General features: G+C 39.8%; 1 protein-coding gene across 1 annotated transcript in view; it reads left to right on the top strand.

The window, feature by feature from the left end:
- The first annotated feature begins 6,190 nt into the window (after positions 1-6,190).
- LOC123499752 (vesicle-fusing ATPase 1-like) overlaps positions 6,191-14,156 on the top strand; it is a 17,477-nt gene continuing 9,511 nt past the window's right edge. The window contains exon 1 of the mRNA XM_045248205.1: positions 6,191-6,245. The gene's annotated coding sequence lies outside the window, so the exon portion shown is untranslated. The remainder of the gene's footprint in view (positions 6,246-14,156) is intronic.

The following is a 14,156-nucleotide window of genomic DNA, read 5'->3' as shown; positions in this document are numbered from 1 at the left end:
GATGCTGTCTCCTTATTTGGAATCCTAATCTTATTCTCTCCTATTTTCCTTACTAGGTTTTCCTTTTCCTTAAGGACTCCTATCATTTTGTTTCCCATATTCTCGCCTCTTTCTTTTAGTTGTTCTTGAATCACCTCATGTAAGTTATCCTTGTCTTTCTGATCTTGTACTCTCCATACCTGTACTTCTTTTTAATCACGTCTTCTACTTTTTCCTCTTCTTTGCTAACTAGATCTTTCAGGTCCTCTTTTTCTTTCTCTACTTTAACGAATCTTTCATCCATATGTTTCTTATATTTGTCTAGTTCTTTTCTCAGTTCCGCTTTCTCTACTCTTAACCTAGCTTCACTTTCTTCCACTTTTTTTTTTTTATCCTTTCTTTCAAGTTCAGAAACTCTTTCTCCTGCTCATCGTTCTCTTTACTTATCATACTCTCTCTTATCCAGTTGTCTAATTTTTTCTCCCAAATTAAAACTCGCCTATAGAGGGCGGTACTTGTCTCATCGAATCCTCCGAATGTTGCCTCTCCTCATCACCTCTCCCTCATCATCATAATCATCCTTTTCTTGTACTCCTTCCCTATTCTCATACCTGCTTATGGGTGTAAGCTCTTTCTGATTCATGGTGCCTTTTAATGTAGTTTCTGGAAACTACTACCACACGTCACACATTTGTCCAGGCCTCTGTAAACACACAACCTCTGGTATTGAGATCAGTTGATCGCGAGGAGCGTTGGTCCGCGTGTTCGACCTTGTCTCAACCACGTGTGTGTGTGTGTGTGTGTTTACGTGGTTGTATTACAGGGTTCAAGTGGGTTCATAATGACCTGTTTCCATATTTAGTTTTATCTGCCTTTTCCTGATTATAACTTTTTCTGATCTTATTAGAGTGTCCTCTTGTCTGTCTATCTCCATCTTCAATGTGTGATACAAGGTTTTGTCTATCCATCTCTTCCATATGGTTCACTATTTTGTACATTGTTATTAGATCTCCTCTCTCCTGTCTATCCTTCAAAGTTGGTAGTTCTATTTCCTTCAGTATATATTCATAGGAAAGGTCCTTTATTTCTGGCACCATTTTTGTGGCTGTCCTTTGGATTTTTTCTAGTTTCCTGATGTCCTTTTGCATATTTGGCGACATCACTGCTACATATTCAAGTCTAGGTCTTATCATTGTTGTTATAATCTTTTTCATCATACTCTTGTCCATGTAGTTAAATGTCACCCTGATGTTTGATAATGTCTTGTATGTTGAAGCAAACAACCCATTTTATGTGTCTTTCTAGGACCAGTGTCTTGAATAATCACTCCCAGGTCTTTCTCTTTCTTCTTTTTCATTAGATCTTCTACTATTTTGTATTCCCAAGAAGGTCTTCTATTACTTTCATCCATTTCCATCGCATGGCATTTTTTGACATTAAATTCTTATTTCCACGTCTAGCTTCATTCCCAAATATTATCAATATCTGTATGCAATTCCATACAATCCTCATTGTTGCTCATTACTCTCAAGAGTTTCGCATCACTGGCAAACAAATTTATGTAGCTACTCAGGTTCTCTTACATATCGCTAATATATAGAAAACAAATTATTGGTGCCACCCCTGCTCCTTGTGGTACGCCACTAGTTAATGTGCTCCAATTTGATGGAACGTCTCTTATCACTGTATTAATTTTTTTTCTGTCAAGTAGTTCCTCATCCAGCTTAAGATACTTCCCTGTACTCCTCCTATATGTTCTATTTTCCATAGGAGTTTTCTATGTGGTACTCTGTCAAAACCTTTTTAAATATCTAAATACACTGTGTCCATCCATCCATCTCTCCCTCGTACCTCATCTGTTGTCCGTGTATAGAAACTGTAGATTTGTTACACATGATCTTCCTTTTCTAAATCCAAATTGGGAGTTATTTATGATTTCATTTTCCTCCAGATAATAGTAATTTTTCTCTAATCACAATTTCACACACCTTTCCCACAACACTAGTCAATGACACAGGTCTATAATTCAAGGCCTCATTTCTTTTCTCTCCGTTGCATGTTGGGGCTATATTTGCTCTTTTCCATTTCCTTGGTACTTTCCCTTCTGTTAATGAGCTGTTGGTCATATCCCAAACTTGTTCTGCACATTTTCTCAGTGTCCATCCTGACACTCCATCTGACCCCATTGCTTTTCTTACACCAACCTTTTCAAGTAATTTACTAATTTTTTGTTAATGCATCACAACATTTAGTAACCCTTCCTGCGTCATTTCGTTCTATGAAATCTCCTACATTAAATATTGATCTAAAGCTCTCATTCATCAGTTCACTCATTTATTCCGTTGTTTCGTATACCCTGTTTCTCTTGATTAACTTAGTGATGGTCTCTCAGTTCGTCATTTTTCCATTTATTTAATTGTAGAATAGCTTGGGTTCCTCTCCACATATTTTTACAACATCCCTTTCAAACTTTCTCTCCTCTCTCCTTATTCTAATACAGTGCAGACTCAATACTCAAACGTCTAAATAGTTGAACTTTTCAACAATAACGCAAAAGTTCGATTTAATACTCGAAAAGAAGAGCTGATAGTCGAACGTCCACAGTCCACACACGTGGTTTTAAACAAAGGCTCCCTGGCCTCTCCCTCCCCGCTCTCCGCCAGTTGTGCTGCTGTGGTCATCAGAATAAATTTCTTGTTCATTCTGTCAATAGTTTTTTTTTTTTCATTTATAATCTTACATTAACACCAAAGGCTTATTAGTGGTGAAAATATCTAGTAATCAAATGGCCACACATTTGATTGTATGTATACAAACCACTGTCCTCTCCCGTCTCGCAGCGGTCACTGTCCTGTTCTGATACCGTATTACTAGTAATACCAGTATTATGATATACCGGGTACCGGTGCACATCCCTACTATTCCCTAGTCCTAAAATAAAAAAAATAAAATAAAAAAAAAGATGCGCATCCCTACTATTCCCTAGTCCTGCCGCAGTCTTGAGAAAACAATATTCTTCTGCGTTCAGTCGGTAGTATTAATTTAGAAACTTACAATGGCACCAAAGAGGCTTATTAGTGGTGAAAATAAGGAATCTGGTGAAAGTGAAAGTGTTAGTGAGCCACAGCCCTCCACTAGTGGATTCACAGGAATCACACCAGGAAAAATGTTACAAAGACATTTTCATCTAAACTGGTCCTCCGACGACCTCCATTCTCCCCTCACCCTTCTCCCCTCCTCTTCTACGTTATCCATCACCAGCCTTCGTTTACGGTATGTGCAAATAAAAAAAATAATAATAATAGATTGAAATTTTTATAAACTTCAGCAGGTTTTACTAAGATTACTAAGATTTACTAAGGTTAGAACGAATTACCTAATTTATAGGTATCGATAGTCGAACTTTTTTATTTATTTATTTATTTATTTTTTATGTAGGGGAGAAGGCCAGCCAAGGACAAAAGTGTTTAAAAAAAAGGTATAATTATACTTTATGCCCATACTCTCCCCTAATCCCACCAACAAGCTTGGGGACATGTGGGAATGTGATGTTTCGGGTGAGGAACATGAGGTGCGTTGAAAATGCGTATTATAATGGGGAAAAATTCTCATTAAAAAGTATACGGAATTTTCACTACAATGGTTATGGCCACCCTTAAGTTGTTTTTCTTACTATTTACAACATTTTCAGTAAGTACACTACTTGCTGCAAATGAATAATGACGGGAATGTGCGGTGTTGGCGAGTTTTCTCTTAAGTTCAGGAAGCTGCGGCGAGCCACGGAGCTCCACCACACTCGGAAATGAGTAGTACACTGACTTGCATTTGTTTATAGCTGGGTTGTGTGGGTAACTGCTGAATAGGATTCGTATCAACGAGTATAAATACTATGAGAGGAAAGCTCGCTAGTGTTCATGAGTAACTGAGGCGTGCGCCTTGTGGTTGCCAGTTAGCTTATTTCACACCAACGCCACCTATGATCGAATGCAAACCGCGTGCTTTGAAACTCGTCTCACTGCCTGGTTGTGGTATTTCATATCGTATGGTTATCTGAACTACTGATTGTTACTGATTGATGACATGCTCACCACATATATTGACTTCCAACTCTGCTTAATTAAGTACCGCTACTCCTAATAACTCTTCTTTCTGCTATTAGAGGTTATTGTAGGCATGTATATATTATATATTTAACAAATAGTAGGAGAAAAAATAACCAGCAAGACTATGAGGGAATAACAAATTTTTAGGTGCATATGATAGTATATGGAAATCCTATTCTCACTGTATAAACAATTGCTCATTATTCCAAGTAAAGAAAATGTTCACTTCATACAAAGGCTTATTATAAGATCAGTAAAGAAGTAAAAATATCTAATATACACATAGCCAAAGGTACATACACAGTATGTGTGTATGTACCTTTCTTTTATGTGTTGAATCAAGACATAATAAAGGTAGCAGAAAAAAAAACTGGTTTATTTATTTATTTTTTTTATTTCATGTTTAGTATCTAAATATGATATTCAAACAATAATGAATACTTAAATGTAATAATCATGCTGTGTCTCATCATAATTGTTGTTATCATTGTTTTTAAAATGTTGAAGAGAAAACTATAAGTCAGGGTACTCCAGAGTCTCAATCCTAATGATGAAAACTGTAAGGGAAACTGTCTTACATGATAAAGGTGTTAACCTGAGGAAAGACACAAACAATAAGAAAAGGCTCTGAGAAAATAATAACAAGGTGGGAGAGCCAACTGAAATGTGTCTTAACCCTTCTCTTCCAAAGGAATTACTTTGAAAAAAAAAAGACGTAGTTAAAAAAAAAAAAAAAAAAAAAATATATATATATATATATATATATATATATATATATATATATATATATATATATATATATATATATGTGTGTGTGTGTGTGTGTGTGTGTGTGTGTGTGTGTGTGTTTGACATGAGTCACACACTTTTCATTTCAAACTACACCAAATGTCATGAATTGAAGATAATCAATAACATTAATAATGAAATACAAGTAAAGTATGAATAAATACCTGTTCAATAAAATTAAGTTCCTTAGTTAAGCATCACTTTAGTTCTGCATTTTCTTTTTTTTAACATCTTCTCTACTCTAAAGACACTCAAGGCAGTTAAACCCTATGGAAATTAACATTCATCAAAAATATAGGCAGAGTGTGTGTGTGCAACACCTAAGCTTACCTTTGTGTTTTTCTAATCTTACACCAGTCTCACAATGCTTTTGTTTACCTCATCTGATAAAACTACTGATCACTAGCAATTGGAACACCCACTATAGCTGGGGAAAAATAATAAAAAACTTGATAGAAATTTTTTTATATATTTATCCATTTGTTGGCGGGTGAAAGAAGCCCCATGTAGATAGTTTATAAGGCAATACTGTGAATTTCCCTCTAAACGTGACACCTTTCCCTCCTCGGAGTCGTTCTTTCCCATTCTCCTAACATGAACAATGAGATACTGGTACACACCTCACAAAACAAATAACAGGGATTTAAGTTTATTTTTATATCACTTTGCAGCATAGTACAGTACCACTGTTCCTCCTTTGGTAAATGATGGAGTGATAGGTGTTGATGTGTGCCTTTGTTTGAGTGGCACAGGATACACGTCGGCCCTCGTGAAATCTTCATTTCTTATAATTGCTGCAATATGTGGTATAATTCTAGTTTCTGCCCATACTCCCCCCTCCAGCCCCCAACAAGCTTGGGGACAGGTGGGAATGCGGGGTTATGTGTGGGGTACATGAAATGCGTCGGAAATGCGTATTTTTGCGTAAAATGGAAAAAAAAAATTCCCATTAAAAAGTCTACGTGATTTTCATTACAAGTTTCATAACGTTGATGAAGCCAACAACAAGCCACGGAGCTCCATCACACTCGGAAATAAGCAGTACACTGACTTGCATTTGTTTATTGCTGGGGTTTGTGGGTAACTAGTGAATAGGATTCTTATTGTGTCTATAGTTCTTTTGTCCAATGACGTGCCACCACCTCTTAACACCACAAGCTGCGCCAATGGGGATTTGCTATATGTATTCGAAGGCGGGGCACAGCTGGGCAGACAGGTGCACAGAGATCTGTGTGCGCAGTTGAGCTATGGCCACCAGTGACATTAGTTGTAAAGGTTGCGAATTTGATTACTGGGAAATCATCGCTCCTGCGATGCAAGTCAGTGTACAATCGAGAAGAGGACCAGCCAGGACCTTCATCCTTTCGTTAAGAGGTAGGGCATACTGTGTGAAGCTATAAGAGAACCGTTGTGAGGGGAGGGAAGCTGCCCCAAAGCAAGGATACGGTAGGTTAGGTTTATGTTAGGGTTAGGTTAGTGTTGGGGTGGGGTCCGGGGGCGCAGCCCCCCTGGCTAGGTTTGGTTACGTTAGGTTAGGTTTATGTTAGGGTTAGGTTAGTGTTTATGTTAGGGGGTTAGTGTTGTGGGGGCACAGCCCGCCGGTTAGGTTAGGTTACGTTAGGTTAGTTTTTATTCCTTAGATCTTTTTGGATCGCCATATCTCGCCTCTTTTGGCTCCCCCCCTAAAACCCCGATTCCCCACGTGGCCCCAAGCTTGTTGGGGGAAGGGGTAATAGAAAAGAATATGTAAGGAGTTGCTGTTCTATAGATTTACCGAATTACCGAAATTAGTAAAATTAGGAAACTTGTAATGAAAATTCCGTAGACTTTTTAATGGGAATTTTTTCCATTTTACGCAAAAAATACACATTTCCAACGCATTTTATGTACCCCACCCAAAACCCCGCATTCCCACCTGTCCCCAAGTTTGTTGGGGGGTGGAAGAGGGAGTATGGGCAGAAACTAGAATTTTACCCAATATGTTGTTAAGGACTTGAAAGGGATGTTGTTGTTGTTGTCAGGGCCGCGAAGATCTTTAAATCCTTATGAGCCCTGGAGTAGTCCTGTGTGGATATCACAGGCGCGATAGCTGGCCGGTCTTCCTCAAGAAGGCACAGGTAAGGCGAAGGACAGCAGATTGCCGGGAGGGATGGACACCTGAGGCCGCCAGGAGGGCAAGCAGGTCGATGCCCAGAGCAGAGAGCCAAGAACGTAATGCAGTGCAGTGGGGGTGGAAGCGTGGGCAGTAGAGCAGGAAATGCTCAATGGTCTCAGGAATAGTCCTACACCAAGGGCAGATGGAATCAGGAGACAGACGTAGGCAGTACAAGTGTGCGGCGAGTGTTGTATGTCCCACGCGGATGAGGACGATGGCGACCACTTGCAAGGGATGAGCAGCAGGAAGAGCTGATATTAAAGTGATCAGTAATACAAATATTTACTGAAAGTTTAAAACACTACATTACATTTTCGATTTGAAAACATATGTTTACATTTATCAGTTTCGTATACTACCACATATGTCATGTAGGAAGAGAAAATTAAATATTTCAGGGATCTCAAGTCGAAAGTAAGCGACGACGAGTCCCTCTAGGAGGGAATGAAAACACTACTATACTTGCCATCCAATCTAACTTAATGACGCAGTATTTTCAAGCTTTCCTCTCATAGTTATATATACTCGTTGATTCGTATTGTGTCTATAGTTCTTTTGTCCAATGACGTGCCACCACCTCTTAACACCCCGAGCTGTGCCAATGGGAATTTGCTATATGTATTCGTAGGCGGGGCACAGCTGATTAAGACGTCACGCACAGTGCGGGTCGCTTGTGTTTTGGTGGTGCGGTCAAAGACTATATAAATAAACAAGACTGGAAAGCGTCAATTTACCGTGTAGCCTAGGGAAACTGGCAACTCTTCTTGTTTGCGGTTCACTCACGCGATGGCGCTGCTGTTGCAGCTTAAGATCAAGATCAGCACCGTTGATCCGTCTGCATGTTTACATGTGTCAACACTCAAACAAGTGGGCCCACAGCAGTGACAGGTACACGCCGCATGTTCTCAAGAAATCCGCAAAAATGAACACTAGAGTGGGGCATCCATGTGTTATTTGTTGCAGGACAAAGGGCACCCACCCACACTTGTGTGGATCGTAGTATACTTGATTTGGTTGAGACCTGTACAAATCAGTATAAACCTTCATGATATTTGTTTGCTTATGCTTGCCTGCTTCTGCTATATTTGTAACAGTTTCCATTCTAAAATCTAGGCCTGTTGTTTTGGTAATTGTTTATGTTTATAATTTCCAGTGAACTTATTAACTTACTTAGATATGTGCTTTTCCTTTCATGAGAATTCCAGATTTCTGGATAACACTTAAAAAAATTCATTGCACTCAAAATTGGCAAATAAATAAAAAATATGACTTACAAAAACATTGTGTTTGTATTTACCATTAATATGCAGAAGTAATCCATGTGTAGAGCACCAAACAGTAATCCATGTACAGGTACAGTATGTACGCATATTACTTTCTTACTGTGCAGTACCCAACGCCAACAAAAAACACCAAACACAACAGTTACAAAACACAGGAATATTACATATTTTCAGCATACTGTTTTATCTCTTTTCAGTACATAAAGTATGCATATCAAACACTGTTCTGTATTTCCATATAAATGAAAGAAAATGAAGAATTCAACTACAAAAAACATACTCTGTGAAACTTTAATTTTTTTTTCCTGATTTTAATTGTTATTTTTTTGGCCTTAAAAATCTGGATTTCTGGCCTTTTGAGAGTATTAAGAGCCGAATTAATGGAGTTTGTATGTATGTATGTATATATATATATATATATATATATATATATATATATATATATATATATATATATATATATATATATATATATATATATGTAATTTGGCTTATTTGAACCAATTTGAAAATATGTAACTAAGTAGGTGACATGTAATTTACCAAAGTACATTATAAATAAAGAAAGTACACACACACACACACACACACACACACACACACACACACACACACAGTACAGTACATATTTACTTCATCCACCTGAGACCCCGTTCAAGCTCCCTTGTATCCAACTTGAGTTATAAGTATATCATAGAGATATATGTATATTGTACATGTGCGATAACTATTTATAATTAGTGAGGCGACACACACACGTGTGTGTGTGTGTGTGTCACTGTTTGATCTGCTGCAGTCTCTAACGAGACAGCCAGACGTTGCCCATTACGGTGCGATCTGAGAGCTCATTATGTGTGTGTGTGTGTGTGTGTTTCACTGTTTGGTCTGCTGCAGTCTCTGACGAGACAGCCAGACGTTACCCTACGGAACGAGCTCAGAGCTCATTATTTCCGATCTTCGGATAGGCCTGAGACCAGGCACACACCACACACCGGGACAACAAGGTCACAACTCCTCGATTTACATCCCGTACCTACTCACTGCTAGGTGAACAGGGGCTACACGTGGAAGGAGAGACACCCAAATATCTCCACCCGGCCGGGGAATCGAACCCCGGTCCTCTGGCTTGTGAAGCCAGCGCTCTAACCACTGAGCTACCGTGTGTGTGTGTGTGTGTGTGTGTGTGTCGACTCCCTAATTATATATAGTTATCGCACATGTACAATATACATAATATATCTATGATATACTTATAACTCAAGTTGGATACAAGGGAGCTTGAACGGGGTCACAGGTGGATGAAGTAAATATGTACTGTACTACAGTACATTATTGGTAGTGTGTGTGTGTGTGTGTGTGTGTGTAGGAAGGAACTCAAAGCGATTATTCAAATCGTGGCGCTGTTTGTTTACAAAGGCGTTAGTTTGCGGTTCACTCAATGGATGGCGCTGTTATCCACTATTCTAGCGGTATCTGGCATCTTTAAAGGCGACACGAATTTCTTATGGTGAATGGCAATCTTTCTAGTCTTGTTTTATTATCTATAGTCTTTGGTGCGGTGTCCACTGTGGGGGGGGGGAGTTACATTTTGGTTAGTTATTTTTATACTTTATGGGCTCATACTATGCAATTTTATTAGTATGGGAAGAGCAAAAGCTTGTGCTGTTTGTGGTTGTGTACCTGCCAAGAATAACAAGTTAAAATTCTACACATTCCCCACAAATAAGATCTTGGCAAGGAAATGGGTTGAGAAAGGTTCTCGTCGCAATAACATTAATGTGAAATATGCCGCGATTTGTCAGAACCACTTTAGTTCAGCACAGATTCGCAGAAATCTAAAGTATGAACTTTTTACCGGTTCCATCGAACTGGAGCCATAGGCTACCGGGTGATGAAACGGCGATCCACGATTTTAAATCGCTCGCCGCTCGGCGATCAGTGTTTAACACACATCACCAGATTCAACACAGAGATTTTGAAAAATAGCAACGTGGACTGCCCACGATCTGTATATCTCTTTCCTTCATTTTTTTACTGTTTTCTTCTTCTATACCCACTCTTAAATCTCTTCACCCAACTTTCCTTGAAAGAAAAAAAAAGAAAAATCAGTATTTATATTCAAAACGTCACGCCCAGTAACCTTTTCTAAACCCTTAACGCTAGCCCCATGAGTTTAAGATACAAGTGCGCTAACCTTGTCTGTATCTAAATCGTGGGTTTATGTTAGGGTTATGTTAATGTTCTAGGGGGGGGGAGGGTGCGGGGCTTGCGCAGCCTCTCCGCCAAGAATACGGTAAGGTAGGATTATGTTAGGGTTAGGTTAGTGTCCTTGCTGAAATATACTCCAAATTTATGGAATTTATACAAATTAGTGAAATAACGAAAGTTGTAGTGAACCTTCCGTAGAGTTTAGGATGGCCATTTCTTTCACACACACTTACGCAAATAATATGCATTTCCGACGCATTTCATGTTCCCCACCCGAAACCCCGCATTCCCACCAGTCCCCAAGGTTGTTGGGGGGTGGAGGGGGGAGTATGGCCAGAAACTAGAATTTTACCGTCAAGTCGTAGGAAGGCGAAAATACAAAAGCAGGTAGGGAGTTCCAGAGTTTACCAGTGAAAGGTACGAGTACTTTTTAACTCTTGTGTTAGGGAGTTGGACAGAATAGGGATGAGAGGGAGAAGAAAGCCTTGTGCATTGAGGCCACAGGAGGAGGGGAGGCATGCCGTTAGCAAGATCAGTAGAACAGTTAGTAGGTATGAAAATAGCGGTAAAAGATAGAAATAGATGCAACATTTCGGCGTTGCAGAAAGAGGCTGAAGACAGTCAGTCAGAGGAGAGGAGCCGATTAGACAAAAAGCTTTTGATTCCACCCTATCTAATAAAGCTGTGTGTGTGGAATCAACCAACCCCCCCAACCCAAAAAAAAAAAAAAAAAAAAGTGAAGAGTACTCCATACAAGGACAGATGAGGCCCTTGTACAGAGTTAGCAGTTGGAGGGGCAAGAAAAACTGGCGGAGACGCCGCAGAATGCCTAACTTCATAGAAGCCTGTTTTAGCAAGAGATGAGTTATGAAGTTTCCAGTTAAAAAGGACAGACCGAGGATATTCAGTATGGAAGAGGGAGACAATTGAGTGTCATTGAAGAAGAGGGGATAGTTGTATGGAAGTTTGTGTCGAGTTGATAGATGGAGGAATTAAGTTTTTGAGGCATTGAAAACTACTAGATTTTCTCTGCCCCAATTGGAAATCTCAGAAAGATCAGAAGTTAGACGTTCTGTGGTGTCCCTGCATGATCTGTTGACTTCCTGAAGGGTTGGTCGCCTCTGAAAGGACATGGAAAGATGTAAGGTGGTATCATCAGCGTTGTAGTGGATAGGGCAAGAAGTTTGGTTAAGATTATTAATGAACAATAGAAAGAGAGTGGGTGACAGGACAGAACCCTGAGGAACATCACTATTAGTAGATTTATGAGAAGAACTGTGGCTGTCTACCACAGCAGCAATATAACAGTCGGAAAGGAAACTTGAGATAAAGTTGCAGAGAAGGATAGAAACCGTAGGAGCAGAGCCAGTTTTTGTTATGGGCAATGTGGGCGATTACCCAGGGTGCAGTTTATTTGGGGGCGCACTAGTGCCCTCAATAAAAAAAATAAATAAAAATTAAAAAAAGCGCAGGAAAAAAAAAAATAGCCAGTTTTCTAGACTAATACCACTCATTTCCACGTCAAGTTGGTGAAGTGGGCGCTGATGTGCCCCTATTATCGCATCAACTTGTTGCTGAGTTATACAGGTTGTCTATGTCTGTGTCAGAAAAGGCGAGGTGGGAGTAGAGAAGGGGAAGAGGCAAGTGTCACCCGGAGGAAAAGCAAGGGGATGGGGGCAGGGGATAGACTTAACACCTCTGCATTATTATAATACCATAATATTATAATACCTCTTCCCCTTCCTCTGGGGCAGAGGAGGGGGCGCCAATGGATTGTTCGCCCATGGTGCAAAACTACCCAGGACCGCCTCTACATAGGAGGGCAAATCAAAGCTTTATGCTAGGCTCTATCACAAGCTTTTGATATGTCTAACGTGACAGCAAAAGTTTCACTGAAATCTTTAAAAGAGGATGACCAAGACTCAGTAAGGAAAGCCAGAAGATCAGAGCGAGCGACCTTGATGGAAGATCAGATAGAAGATTGTGAAGTGACAGATGTTTAAAATATTTCTATTCAAGATATGTAATTTTAAAAACTTTAGACAAGCAAGAGATTAAAGCTATAGGACGATAGTTTGAGGGATTATAACGGTCACGTTTTTTTAGGAACAGGCTGAATGTAGGCAAACTTCCAGCAAGAAGGAGAGTTAGAAGTCGAGAGACAAAGTTGAAAGAGTTTGGCCAGGCAAGGAGCAAGCATGGAAGCACAGTTTTTGAGAACAATAGGAGGAACCCCATCAGGTCCATAAGCCTTCCTAGGGCATAGAAAACCTCATTACAAAGAATTTTGATTGAAGACATGAAATAATCAGAGGTAGGAGAAGAGGGAGAGACAAGCCCAGAATCATTCAAGGTGGAGTTGTTAGCAAAGGTTTGAGAGAAGAGTTAAGCTTTAGAGATGGAAGAGATGGCAGAGATGTCATCAGGATGAAATAAAAGAGGGAAAGATGAAGAAGCAAAATTATTGGAGATTTTTTGGCAAGATGCCAGAAGTTACGATGGGAGTTTGAGATTGAAAGATTTTGACATTTTCTAATCATGAAGGCATGTTTGGCAAGTTGAAGAACAGACTTGGCATGAATCTGGGCAGAAATATAAAGTGCATGAGATTCAGGAGATGGAAGACTCAAGTAAATTTTGTGGGCAACCTCTTTATCATATATAGCATGAGAACAGGCCGTGTTGAACCAAGGTTTATAAGGTCTAGGTTGAGAGAAAGAATGAGGAATGTGCGCCTCCATGCCAGATACTATCACCTCTGTTATGTGTTCAGCACAGAGATGGGTCTCTGACAAGGAAACAATAATCATTCCAGGGAAAATCAGCATAACACCTCAGATCCCCCGCAACTGGCAGAGACAAAGCGCCAGAGGCACCTCCGCTTAAGGGGATCTTGGGGAGGGATTGGAGAAATAGGACAAGATACAGAAATGAGATTGTGATTGGAGGAGCCTGATGGAGATGATAGGGTAACAGCATAAGTAGAAGGATGAAAGGTAAGGAAGAGATCAAGAATGTTGGGTGTGTCTCCAAGACAGTCAGGAATACGAGTAGGATGTTGCACCAGTTGCTTTAGGTCATGGAGGAAAACAAAGTTGAAGGCTAGTTCACCAGGATGGTCAGTGAAGGGAGAGGAAAGCCAAAGCTGGTGGTGAACATTGACATTTCCAAGAATAGAGATCTTCATGAAAGGATAGAGGGACAGAATGGGCTCCACTTTGGAAGTTAAATAGTCAAAGAATTTACTATAGTCAAAAGAGTTAAGGGAGTGATGGACAGCACAGATTAATTAAGTTAGAGAGAGTGGCTATTGAGTCAAAGCCAAATGGTGGAAAACTCGGAAGATTCAAGAGCATGGGCACGAGAACAAGTTAAGTCGTTGCCCACAGACACAATATGACAATAGAGAAAGTAGGAGGGAACAGAGAAGGGGCTACTGTCAGTAGCCTCAGACAGCTGTGTTTCGGTGAGGAAAAGATGTTTTAGTAGAGGAGAGGTGGTGTTCCACAGACTGAAAATTAAATCTAAGACTGTGAATGTTGCTGAAGTTAATGTAGAAAAAGTTGAGGGAGGTGTCAAGATATTTTAGGTCGTCGTCAAGAGAGGAATCCAACCTGGGGACATTTCTGGTCCCCTCCC

The sequence above is a fragment of the Portunus trituberculatus genome, chromosome 50, assembly GCF_017591435.1.
Source record: "Portunus trituberculatus isolate SZX2019 chromosome 50, ASM1759143v1, whole genome shotgun sequence".
Lineage (NCBI taxonomy): Eukaryota > Metazoa > Arthropoda > Malacostraca > Decapoda > Portunidae > Portunus > Portunus trituberculatus.
Note: the sequence above shows the minus strand (reverse complement) of the source record. Positions and strands in the feature narration are given on the sequence as shown.